We start from the raw sequence: 12,066 nt of genomic DNA, 5'->3' as shown, positions 1-12,066 counted from the left end.
CACAAGCACACACATACACAGAGGCAGATAGACAGAGACATAGACAAAGAGACAGAGATAGAGATAGACACACTGAGAGAGATAGACAAAGCCACACATGAGCACATACACAAACGTGCAGAGAGAGAGAGAGAGAGAGAGAGAGAGAGAGAGAGAGAGAGAGAGAGGAAGAGCGAATATTAAAGAAAGACAGAAAATCTTAAAGGCCTCCAGGGAGAAAACTTCAAACAATCTACAGAGGAACAAGAATAAAATTGCAGTAAATTTTGCTATGGAATCAATTTAAACAGGAAGCAAAACAATACTGTTTTTATGGTACTAAAAAGAACACCCAACAACCCAGAGTTCTGTACCTAGTAAAAACATTCTTCACATATAAGGCAAAAAAGTCTTTGTTACAAGGAACTTTTTCAGGTTTGTGTCCTCTCAGATGTCTCCAAGTAATGTAAACCCATGCTGCCTTTTCTTTCCTTCTTCACATCAAAGGGGATGTAGAATTTGTCTTTCATTAGTTCCTTCATTGAATCAGAGTATTCATCCAGTTATTTGTGAATGGAGCAATCACTCATGGTTCTGGGGAAGAATTACTCCACAGAGAAGATAAAATTTTGCCTGGGAAAATGTTTTAATCTGTCCCTGCTCAAGAGAGAATCTTGGGAAAGGCAGAGCTCTGGAGGACTCTAAGAAGCAGAAAGGAAGTGAGAAGGCTCTGCAGGAACACAACCATGATTGGACGTGATTTCCAGTTGGTTTTATAGCAGAGGTACAGCTGAAACTATGTTAGGGTAGTTAGGTCTATAAGTACAACAGTATTTAACAAGTATTGAAAAAAATTGCCCCAGGATGTAAAAAAAAAAAAAATCAAAGAGAAAAGAAGTAGAGACCCAAGAAGAAGCAGTGATGATTGTGGAATTGGAAAATGGCTCAGAAGAAGCTGTGGTAATTACAGTTAGGCATTTGAAATTTATTCTTCCTGTGATATGGCCAGAAATAATGAAAAGGGCTCTGAATATCTCTTGTTAGCTGTGGAGTGTTTGCTTACTCTGTTTGCCCACCAAAGTCTGAATGTATGGAACATTTAAGAATGTCACTTTCTGTGGTTTGTTATGTTGGAGAAGGAAGCTTCTTGGTTCCCAGCTGCCCAGCTATCTTAGACCTGAAATAATCACACAGAAACTGTTGTAATTAAATCACTGCTTGGCCAATTAGCTCTGGCTTCTTATTGGCTAACTCTTATATTAATTTAACCCATTTCTATTAATCTGTATATCTTTGTGTGGCTGTGACTTACCAGGTAAAGTTCCCAGTTTCTGTTTCCAGAGGCTCCATGGATTCTCTCTGACTCTGCCCATCTTTCTCCCAGCATTCTGTTTAGTTTTCTCTGCCTACCTAACTTCTGCCATATCAACAGGCAAAGGCAGTTTCTTTATTCATCGATTGTAATCATAGCATATAGAAGGAAATCCCACATCAGAATGAAACTGTTTGCTCCTTGCAAAATACTATATTTGAACACACAGGAACAGAAACGTATATGCTGGAACATAATCCTTGACACCATGTATAATTATTAGCTGGTTGGACTAGTATGGAAGGTACAAAGTAGATGAAAACCATCTCATATCTCTTCACCAAAGAGAGTTTAAACACTTTAATCATGATATAATCTATTTATTGCCTTTGTACTATTTTTTTAAATAAATAGATACTTTTTAAAAAGAGAAAAAATTAAATAAAAGGAACTTTTGAGCATAATCCCCATGGTTGGAGCACACAATTATAGTTTGCACACACACATACAAATATATATCTATACATACATACATCTATATTTATGTATCAAAGTACATGGCAGAAGGTCAAGCTATTTCAAATTATCTTGTAAATTATTTTTAATATACATTAATCACCAATGTTTATTAAATATTTATCAAAAATTCTAATATATATATATTGAACATACATTTCTATTAGCTTTATTCAGTCTTTAAAACTAATTTATAATATTAGTATTGTTATTGCCCTCAGATGATGAATGAGCAAAAAGCGTGGACACTTATTTTAAAATACTTTAAATGTAAGCTAGAGAGAAGGGTCAGCAGTTAAGAGCATTGACTGCTCTTCAAGAGGACCCCAGTTAAATTCCCAGAACCCACGTGCTGGCTCACAACTTTCTACAACTCCATTTAAGGGGATCTAACACCCCCACACAGACACACAGTCAGGCAAAACACAAATCTACATAAAGTATATATAAATTATTAAAAAGTACCTCAAACTAACATAATTGAAACATTATCACAGAAAAAGACAAAATGCCCCTAAAATTTATGTATCTTTTGATAATAATGCTGAATAACCATTTTAAAAACTTAAGAGATCATGTATTTATACTTTTATTGAAAGCAAATTTTCGACTATGTCCCATGGCTAGACGTAGACATGGGACAATTTTTTTTGTTTAACTTTAAATAAATCATAAGAAGTTACCTGTGCAAATAGCAAGACAATTCATTATTTGCGCCTTATAACTTCTAGAATGTTTCCCTAAAAGATTTATTTCTTTTTTAAAATTGTTTTTATTGAACTACATATTTTTCTCTGCTCTCCTCCATTTCTCCCTTTTCCCTTTTTACCCTCTCCCATGATCCTCATTTTCCCAATTTACTCAGGAGATCTTATCTTTTTTTACTTCTCATGTAGATTAGATTCATGTATATCACTCTTAGGATTCTCTTTGTTGTCTAGGTTCTCTGGGATTGTGAATTGTAGGCTGGATTTTCTTTGCATTATGTCTAAAGGAAACTTATGAGTGATTACATATTACATTTGTATTTCTGGGTTTGGTTATGTCACTCAATATGATGTTTCCTAGATTCATTTATTTGCCTGCAAATTTCAAGATATTATTTTTTTCTGCTGTGTAGTACAAAGAACTCAAGAAACTGGTCATCAAAAGAACAAATAATCCAATAAAAAGGGGGCACAGACCTAAACAGAGAATTCTCAGTGGATGAATCTAAAATGGATGAAAGACACTTAAGGAAATCTTCAACATCCTTAGCCATAAGAGAAATGCAAATCAAAACAACTCTAAGATCAGAATGACCAAGATTAAAAACGCTGATGATAGCTTATGCTGGAGATGACGTGGGGTAAAAGGAACACTCCTCTGTTGCTGGTGGGAGTGCAAACTGGTACAACCATTTTAGATATCAGTATGATAATTTCTCAGAAAATTAGGAAACAACCTACCTCAAGACCCAGCAATACCACTATTGGGTATATACCCAAAGAATGTTCAATCATACCACAAGGACGTGTGCTCAACTATGCTCTTAGAGGCATTATTTATAATAGCCAGAACTGGAAACAACCTAAATGACCCTCAACCAAAGAATGGATCAAGAAAATGTGGTACATGTACACAAAAGCTTCATTTCTAATTACAGAATGGTCTTTCTGATCTTAGTGGATTTAAGTGGCTTGGTAGATTTTCATCCCTCCTGGAAAAGGGACTTAGGAAGCACATGTGAATTTCTGACCGGGAAGCGCTTTCATTCAAATCTACATTTGGGCAGATTACCCTTTTTATCTATCTCAGTTCAAGAGACTTTTCTAATTTAAATTTTATATTTTACTTTAGTTAAGCTTTTATTCATCAATTTATAATTTTATTCTTTGTTCTACTTTGATAAAGTAAGAAAACATCAGTTCTGGGAACGCTATATTTCTTACCACTTTCTCAACCTTTATATATTCATTTCTGTGTATGTTCTGTATAGAGTGGTTTACAGAATCATTGGTATCTACCCAAGAATATGGTATTTTTCAATATCTCTCTGTCTCTCTGTCTTTTTCTCTCTGCCTGGCTCTGTCACTCTCTCCTTCTGTCTCCCTCTTTGTGTCCCTGTCACTCTCTGACAATTGTAGTCTCTGTATATTTTATCACTTTGCATCTACAAAACAGTAGTCCAGTTTCGTTTGTTTATGCTTCTTAACCTTTCTACAAAGCTGATATATACACAAACAAACGATGGAGTCCATTCCCTCTCGGATAGACTAACCTTATTCCAAATGCTAATGTAATTTAACTGCCAAAAGTAAGATGATTTTGCAACATCTATAAAATGACTTTTCTACTTCAATAATAGTGACCTTCAAATGTACTTTCTGGTACAAATTTTACAGTTCCAAAGTTTGAAAACGGTTCAGTGGTTAGAATATTTTGTTTTCCAGCTGCCAGGTTCTATCATTTTCTGCTTTCGCTCATACATTTTTACTTTTTTCTCCTCCTAAATTCAAACAACTGAACGTTTTCTTTTATTAATTCCATGATCAATTCTGGAAACTAAAGAGTTAGAGATAAATGCACTCTCAGGATTGTATAAACAGTTTCTTATAATTTAGCAAGGCATTCTTTTCTGTAATTTCATCTATTATGTTATTATATATCATTTATGCCATCATCCTTGTTTCTCTCTATGCTATTTTTCAAACATTATAATTCTCTTAGCAAGTGTGTGTGTATGTGTGTGTGTGTAGACCTCATTTTGTTAAATGTTGTATGATTCTCTTGAGTTTTTTAAGTGATTTTTAACAAATAGTACCTTACTAGAAATTCATAATGATCTCATAAATTAGAATGTGGGATATATATTTTCTGATTATACTTTTATCAGGAAAAGGAGAATTCATTTGAAATGAACACCTTCAATCTAAACTCTGAGATATGCTCATTCTTTCTCCTTTGTTCACTTTCATAGACTATATAAAACATTATGTCAATCGCTGTTCAAAATGAATAGCCATTACTTTATTAGGATGAGTTTCATTTTACTTATTGACAACGATATAGATTATAATAACTACATGAAGCTCAACCAAATAAAGTTTAAAGGGATAATATTGAGGAAAAGAACTGAAAGCAGAAAGGAGAGAAGAATCAGATGAGAAACCGTGAACAGTTTTGTATGCAGCTATGCAAAATTGAGTCTCTTTGACTTGTGCGTAGGATAATGCATGTGAAAATTAAGTGAATATAGAAATAATGTTCTATAATCAAGAATAATAGATGCTAATGAAATAATCTAATTTTTATTATTAGTACACTGTCAATTTCTTTAGAATCAAAAATGAAGGACAACTTAGAGACAGGAGAGGTTGCAAAATAGTATATTGATATTTTCAGTGTGTTTATATATTTATATATCACATAACAGGGGCATGTATTACCTAATGGGCATCCAAAGGAAGAGATATAATACTGTTAACTGACAGTAGATTAGTAAATAAATCAAAGAAGATGGGAGTCAGAAAATTTTCTCTACTCTCCATCTCTTGCCTTGACTCAACTTCCCCCTTCCTCCATTCTACAGGAGGAGTGGGTTTTATTACATCTGCAGACTTGGATATTAACACTAGGAAGGAATTCTTTGTGTACTTTCACAGGAAAAGTTGGATTTAAATGGTAATTAAATATTTAAGTTGAAAAAATGGACCTAATTAAAATGTTTTTGAAAAAGTCTAAGCAGCATTTAAATCAACAGCAGCGCTAGAACTCACCAGCAGTGGGGGCATCTCATCTATGTTGTATATTTTCTGTCGATTTCTTTAAAGAATCATGATTCCTATATTCTCCTTAGCAAGGTTTAACTCTTTCCAAAGATTATGGGGCAGCTTTAATTGTGAGACTGTCTATTATTTTTGGCATTTTCCCCTCATAATATTGACTAAAGTTTATTTCCTTTCAAATATATGCAATACTGAAAGAACAGCTACCTAGAAGGTTCTGAAGATTGATAATCTCTTTTGAGCTATTTTACCCATATGGTGGTAGGCTAACTTCCAGAGGAGGAAAAGGATGCATATTCAGTAGTAATAATTGTGAGCTAGACAGTGGAAGCTGTAGAGCATACATAGGTTAAGGAAAGAGGTCCTCTGCCTCTCCTTCCCTCACCTCACTTTCTAGTAATCACACGGCATAAGATAGAGTCATCTTAGTAAATAATATACAATGGTACACATAGGTGACCCTGTTCTGTTCTGGAGGCTAACCAGAGAATAGTATAGCATGGTTAGACTTAGATTGTCTTGTGAGAAAGACGAGGGCTTGAGGAGAGATCCTCACTTAGGAGAGTTACTGTCTATTTCCCCAGAGATCGAGAAAGACAGGGATGATGGAAATGGTAAAAGCCAAGTCACCAATGTCTAACTTTTGGAATTATCATGCCAAGAATGCTCCAAGCCCCCAAAGAGAATGCTATTTCTCTTATGGATTTGTGTTTAAGTAGATTAATCTTGACTAGCTCTCTGGGAGCTTCATTTTCATGTGCTTCACCCATTCCATACCATTCATCTCTGCCACCAAGGTTTGTGATCTGGGATGGCAAAAGCTGCATTTCAGAACTTTGGTTCTGATTGTCATTCTGGCATGTCAATCCTGTGGACAATTCGGTGATGCCCGCATGTTCTCAGACTCCCTTTAATCGCCTCATGTCTCCTGAAATTTCTTAAGAATCTCTGCATGATCTAATCGGAGCCAAATTCTCTCCCATTGTCTTTGTAAGTTTTGTGTTGGCTACATCTATAAGCACAGTTAGTTTTCTTTCTTGCTTTCGTTGTTCTTGCTATTGTTTAGCTATTTGTGATTTTTTTTGTAGTTGGTATGTTTTACTTCCCTCTGTAATCAAAGGTTAACACAGATATTCAACTCTCTGTTTTGCTAAGCTGATGTCCTATTGTTTCCAAGTCATTTATTGAATAATCCATCTTCTGCTAGGAGTTGAAGCTTTTGATTTGTTCAGCTAGAGTGAAAGGAGAAAAAGAACACAAATTAGCTTTCAGATTTCACCAGCTCCAGAGTTATTACTACAAATGGCATATTCTCAGCCTCCAGGAAAATTCCATTTTAAAGCCATGTCTGAATGCTCCAAGATGCCCTTGGGTCATTTCCTGGTTACTTGTAAATAAAGGATTTCTTCTGGATATTTTTCAACCTCACTTTTGCTCTTTACTTGACATTTTGAATTATCATTTGTAATTTAGGGATCATTTATTGGTACTTTCTCTTAATCCATTGTCTCATTCATCTTTATGTTAAGTGTTTGGGAAGAATTATTTTTATTGGGTTATTATTTTCCTTTAAAATGAAATATTGCCACAGTGAACTTCAATATGAAGCTGAAGAGTAAACGGCTATCCAAAAACTAAAGAGATTTAAATGAAGTTTCATGACATTTCTGGTTAATTTAAATGGTATGTTTACTCTTAGACAAAATGCCTAGGTAACTGATAGTTCTCCTGGTGGTTTATTCTATACAGTGTCTTTACTTCTATGGTATGCCCAGATTTATAGGAGGCACTGGGTGTTCCCCCAGGACAACTTTCTCTTACTTTCTGTTTTATATCAGTGCTTGTTTCAAGTCTGTATTCCATGTCATTTAAACTTAGAGGGTCGGGACTGAGATAAAGCACCCCTTCATGTTACAAGATAGAAAAAATAAGTTTACATTCTGAATAATAAATATAGTGATGAAATACACCACAAAGAAGGCATCTCTGCAAAATATCTGTGGGGTCAAGCTTCCTAGACCACTGCTAGAGCAGCAGCGGATAACTCCCTCAAGTGATGGCTGTAATTACGATGTTCCTGAAATAGTACCCATGTGATGTCATCTGGTATCACACAGCTCTTGGTCCGTCCACCCTTGCCATCTGTAGGTCTAGCTACATGCACCTCTGTACAAAGTTAGAGATTCCTGTTTGAAAGAGAAAAGAATGTCCAGAAGAGCTGCACAGGAAATCAAGTTGCTCAAGTGTAGTATCACATCGTTGAATCCTTGCAATTAGAAAATATTATAACAACATTCTCAAGAATGATCAATACTCATCAGAGTAATAAACAGCCAGGCAATGAGGGATAAAATGGAAAGAATGAAGGGAAATGTTAATGATGTGACAAAGAGAAAGTGGAAAGACACTTAACCTAAGTTGGTTGTCAAACAAAATGGCAAAGTCAGACTTTCCATGAAAGAGATGTGTAAGCCCACGTACCTCCTTTATCTCTGCCTGCAAAAGGACCTTACATTTTAGTTTTGTGGGGTGTCAGTACAGCTATTATTTGATAATAACACAATGTGTTTTCCAATTTACTTAGATTGTTTTAAATAAACAGATAACAGAAAACCATCTGTGTTTCTGTATAAATTGTTCTCAGGACAGGGACCAGGAACAAAACACTTAAAATCCCACTATTGAAATCTCTCATTAATTTAAGGAACGCTGCAAGTTCAGTCTGCGGTGCCAGGTGAAGAGAATGTCTTATGTTGGGCTTTCTGTGGCAGACACAAAATAAATTTCTTCCTTCGCTCCTCTGTTTTTGATTTTCCTGGCACCGAGTCTCATGATTTTATAAGCATTAGAATCATCAGGAACAATTTCTTAGATACATGTTTTCTAAGGTGACCCCAAGAGACTTTGATTTAGTATGCCTGGGAAATCATATTGAAGCCAGCTCCCTGGGTGATTGGGAGGTAGGTGGCCAGAGCATCACACTGGAACGAATACTGTTTTCTTGGAGCATCATTCTGTATCACATCTGTGGGAGCTACATTTAGGGACAGTCTTCTGTAGCTCTAATATTACTCCAAAGTCTAAGAGAAATATACAAAGCCTATGAATTATTAGAATCGTATAACAGCAAAGCAAATGGCTAAAACCAAATAAAACTAAGTAAAGGATTTCAAATAGGTCTGCAGAGTTGTGATAGCGTCTGAGAAAATTCAGTTGCCAAGATACAAAGGACAATCCAAGATGATATGGAGGAAGAATGGAAAATATTTCAAGGGGCATGGTTAATTTCGGTTATTGACACTGAACCTAAGTCTCGGAGAATATAATCAATTTTACTCCCGTATGCAATTCTATTATTGTATGGACCAGGCAGATCTATGACAACAATAAAATGCATTTGTTGGTTTTATAATAGCCTAATATGGAGCATCCTAGTTCTATGTCCTAATTTTTAAAAAAATTCTCTTTCTCTCAAGGGCTTATAATGTAGGTCAATGGTAGAGCCCTTACTTATCACATGCAAGGCTCTGGATTTTATTCCCAGCTCCTTAAAACTACATACATACACACACACACACGGAAAGAAACGAGGTCTACCACTTTCAATTTTCTACCAATAGAAGGAACAATCTGTCCTTTTACTTAAGAGAAGAGCCCTGAAAGAATGCATTTATCAGAAAATAGTGATGGGTCAGCTTCCCAGCTGTGGTGGATACAGCTGTCTGGGTAACGAGCCCCTTTGTTTGCCAATAAAGATGTACGAAATAGCCATCAAATCACTTTACCTCATTACATCTGAGGCCCCTCTTCTTCACAATAGAGGCATTGGATGGAAGGTTGTTCCATGTTAAATAGATTGAGAATGCCCTGAGCCATTTTGTCTGTTATCTTATATAACCCTCCATCTCTAGGGACAAGAGATTTTCATTAGAGTCAAATTAGAAAAGAAAAGAGATTTAGCAATCCTTGCATTCATACTGGTTACAAATGGCATTCTAATGTATGTTCTTTTATGAGTGACAGATGAATTGTCAGCTCTAGCTCTCTGTGTTCCATATTATATTGACAGTTTCTTGTAACTGATATGGTATGTTGAAGCATGATTAATACAAGCATAATTAATAAAAACTCAGGGCTAGAAATTGAGGTTTAACCTGAAGATCTAAAAAGAAAAAAGAGCCAGCCACTGGCTCTTACCTTGACCTCAGTCTGAAATGGGGATCTTGCTTCCAGGAATTTCAGATGAGACTACCTGTTGAGAGCTGTTTCCTCCCATTTTATAATCCTCTCTAGGCCTGGGGCTAAAGGTGTGAACCAATGTCATCAAAGGCACGCACCACCCAATTTCTATGGCAGCTAGTGTGACTACTGGGATTAAAGGCGTGTGTTACCATTACCTGGTCTGTAAGGCTGACCAGTGGGACTGTTTGACTCTCAGATCTTCAGGCAGTCTTTATCTATTAAAACACAATTGAAATGCCACCACAGTATGTGGCAGTATAGGACTAGTCTAAGAAAGCGACAGTATCATCTTTCAATCATAAGTCTTCAAGTTTTCATTGATGAGAGGCCATCCCGTTTTCCTTGTATGGTATCAAGAAAGCAGCTGCTATTTACCCTCTTACCATTAGGTGGCGGAGTAGAAGAGTAGGAAACTAGTGTCAAGTGAAACCATTCCTTCTCCTCAGGGTCTTCAGATAACTGATGAAAGATACCCTTCTTCTGGTCCAAACTTGGCCAGATTCTTAGATTCCTTTTCTTTATTTTCTCCCCTTCCTCTGAAGTCCATAGGGGTTAAGAAGGGGCACAACAGTAGCAAAGTTAAAACAGTGTGATATTGTGGGTATTATAAAGGGCACTTATGCATTGTATTTTCCAGGAGAAGAGGTAATGTGTGTGATGCTGGGAAATGAAATGACAAGATTCAGGAAGTCCGGGAAGCAGATAGAAGGATGGTGATTATTTGCAATGCTCCCCTCTGTTCCTATTGATTTCCATTGAAATCCATCCCTTCCCCTTTTACTGTCTTCTGGAAAAGTCTGTGCCAATTAATTTACCTGACATCTTAATGGATAATTCATTAAGGAAATCTTTTCTGCCAAGTTATCATGATGAATTTTGGTTACTAATGTTTCCTTGGCTCTACTTGGTAGAGTCTTTATTGACCCACTCATAGATTTAAGATATTTTCAAAGAACTTTAAAAATGATCTAGGGAAATTTCAAATCACTCTTAATGATCGTGACTTTAAACTTTCCCTAGTAATTGCATACAATAAGGCACAGAGAAGAAGGTATTGAGAAGAATAAATGAAAAGTAGGGGAGAGGCAGGAACAGTATTTTTGGTTTCTTGAGTTTTATCTCCTTCAAAGAAGGCTCTTTGTATTCATAATAGCAAATGTTAACAGGGAAGAGTAGTTGTGGCAATTTATATTCGTTATGAAAGAGTTGCTTTTATATAAATAAGGCAAAGAGATTTGGATATTTAGAAACGAAGGATGTAATAGAAGAAATCAATTCAATAAGTAATTTAATGAATGAGTAAGTGAATAAATATTACATATTGTCCCAGAGACTGGGCCAGCTAAAATGTGTTTCCTACTGGTTTTTTTTAGACATTTGCTTTTTTTTTGCTGTCTTTAGAAATATTAATAGTTAAAAGCCCCTGTAATTTACAGAACTCTACCTTTGATTAGTCTCAGGTTCTCAGCAAATTTGCTTGAGCTTTTCAGAGGACTACAAACAGAGAAAGTACTAAATTTGTTTTAAATTGCTAACATTTAAAGCAATGCTCATTTGCAAAGGAGAATTTAGAAGCAAACTGGATTTTTGCATTGATATGATTTTAAATGGCAGCCAGTATCACAGTCACATTCTCCTGAGAGCTCATTCCTTGATTTCCAAGAAATCGTTGCGAGAGAAAGAGGAGAATAAAATTGAGTGGCTTTGTCCAGTTGAAAAGTAGAGTACTGATGAACTGAATATATTAAAATTTTCTTTTAATATATAACTATGACACTAAGCTTAGCATGTAATCTTCATGTAATCCTACCAATCATCTTGCAGTTTAATGCTATTGATGCCATAGGTATCAATCATAATATTGTTTCTGAAGCCATCTTTGTGAGTGAGTGTGTGTGTGTGTTCATGTGGTGGCATGTTTTCATGAGTGTGTGTGCTGAAGCTTGAGAGTCCGAGTTAGATCTCCAGTGTCTATAAAAAAACACACAAATAAACAATAATCAAGTATAGTGGCTGGCTTGTAATCCTCATGCTGTGGAGGCAGAGAGGGGCAGGTAAATCTCTGGGGCTCGCTGGTCAGTCAGCCTAGCCAAATTAATAAGCCCCAGATGCCAGAGAAACCTGTCTCAAAAAATATGATAGACTGTTCTCAGGAAATGACACCAAGGTTGATGTTTGACCTTCACAGGCACATCTACAAACACATGTGCAACCCTCTGGAACATGTCCAGAAACCCATACACGTATGCC

The sequence above is a fragment of the Microtus pennsylvanicus genome, chromosome 6 (assembly GCF_037038515.1).
Source record: "Microtus pennsylvanicus isolate mMicPen1 chromosome 6, mMicPen1.hap1, whole genome shotgun sequence".
NCBI lineage: Eukaryota > Metazoa > Chordata > Mammalia > Rodentia > Cricetidae > Microtus > Microtus pennsylvanicus.
Note: the sequence above shows the minus strand (reverse complement) of the source record.